This window comes from Sinocyclocheilus grahami, unplaced genomic scaffold (genome assembly GCF_001515645.1).
Source record: "Sinocyclocheilus grahami isolate Dianchi unplaced genomic scaffold, SAMN03320097.WGS_v1.1 scaffold713.1, whole genome shotgun sequence".
Taxonomy (NCBI): Eukaryota; Metazoa; Chordata; class Actinopteri; order Cypriniformes; family Cyprinidae; genus Sinocyclocheilus; species Sinocyclocheilus grahami.
In genome coordinates, this window is record NW_015505892.1 from 377,995 (window position 1) to 379,978 (window position 1,984).

Consider the following 1,984-nt stretch of genomic DNA (forward strand, 5'->3'; position numbering starts at 1 on the left):
TCTGTCTGTCTGTCTGTCTGTCTGTCTCTCTGTCTCTCTCTGTCTGTCTCTCTGTCTGTCTGTCTGTCTGTCTGTCTGTCTGTCTGTCTCACAGATTCCAATACAGGGTCCTTTAGTCGCCGTCTTTCTGCTGTTTGCTCCTCAGTGTGTGTCTCTTTATACTGCAGTGTGTTTCTGACTCATGTTCGTGGTGTTTCTGTCCGACAGCCTCCTTTAGTGCCTGTTTTCTGTCTGCGCTCTACTAACTCCTTCCCTCCCTCTCTGTCTCTCTCTCTCTCTCTCGCTCACTCACTCACTCACTCACTCACTGTGTGCTAAGAGGAACATAGTTTAACTCAAGACTGATAACGTGCAGTAAGATCAGGGTCAGAGGCCAAAATACTTGTTTTAAAGCGCTTCTGGCTATCATATGCAATGGTAGAATTAAAAATTAAATTTATATTTATTCACTAAGCAAACAAAAATATTTAATTGATTTAATTTTAAAAATAAATAAGTTTCTGTACCTTTTAATTCTCTAATTGTACGTTTTTAATGGATTTGTAAAGAAAATATGGAAATGTGGTGTTTGATCACAAATGTGAGTGGTTGCCAGGGTGTTGCTATGTGGTTGCTATGGTGTTTTGGGTGGTTGCTAAGGCATTGGTATAGGATGTTCTGAGTGCGCTGTGGCTTCTGGGTTGTTTTGGGTGCTTAAAGGGTTAGCTCACACAAAAATAAAAATGCTGTCATTAATTACTCACCCTCATGTCATTCCCATAAGACCTTTGTTCATCTTCCGAACACAAATTAAGATATTTTTGATGAAATCCGAGAGCTCTCTGACCCTGCATAGACAGCAAGGGAACTACCACATTCCTTAAAATAGTCCATGTGACATCAGTGGTTTAACCGCAATGTTATGAAGCTACGAGAATACTTTTTCTGCGCAAAGAAAACAAAAATAACGACTTTATTCAACATTTGTTCTCTTCCGTGTCAGTCTCCGCTGCGCGTTCACGAGAGTACCATGTCGCATGCATGTGATACTGCTGACGCAGGAGCCGGCATCCTGACGTAGAACATGCATGCGCTGCGCCTTGTTTACAAGCAGAGGAATGCACACGCATGCATCGTGGTTCTCTCAAGAAAGCTCTCAAACTCATCAAAAATATCTTAATTTGTGTTCAGAAGATGAACAAAGGTCTTATGGGTTTAGAACGACATGAGGGTGAGTAATTAATGACAGAATTTTAATTTTTGGGTGAACTATCCCTTTAAAGTGTTGCTAAGCTGTTGCTAGGGTGTTTTGGGTGGTTGCTAGGGGTTCACTGAGCTGTTGCTATGTGTTTGCCAGGATGTTCTGGGTGCTTTCTAGGGCATTTTTATAAGGTTGCTAAGAGATTCTGAGTGACTGTTAGTGTCTTAGTGTGCTCAGTGGTTTCTAGGGTGTTCCGGTTGTTTCCTGGGGGTTGCTAAGCTGTTGCTAGGGTGTTCTTGCTCTGAATATTAGTATAAGGTTGCTAAAATGTGTATGCTGTTAGTGTGTTGCTATGTGGGTGCTTAGAGTGTTGTTAAGCTGTTTCTAGGGTGTTTTGGGTGGTTGCTAGGGGGTTCTGAATGGTTGCCAGGGTGTTGCTATGTGGTTGTTTCAGTTTGTTTGGGTATTGTGAGTGGTTGCTAGGGCATTGGTTTAAGGTTGCTAAAATGTTCTAAATGGCTCTTATTGTGGCTTCTAGAGTGATCTGATCCGGTGCTTGGAGTGTGGCTAAGCTGTTGCTAGGGTGTTCTGGGTGGTTGCTAGGGGGTTGTTTACTGTCTCAAGTGAAAGGAGTCTCTGTGATATTAACATAACTATATATTAGCAACGTTGAATCTGGAGCACACCTCGTTTGCTCAGACACTTTGCCCCATTATCAGAGGTAATGGTGCTTTCATTACAATGATATCCCATGCCAGGAGGAAATGGAGAGTAATGGATGTGACTCTGCTCGGTTTTGATTAA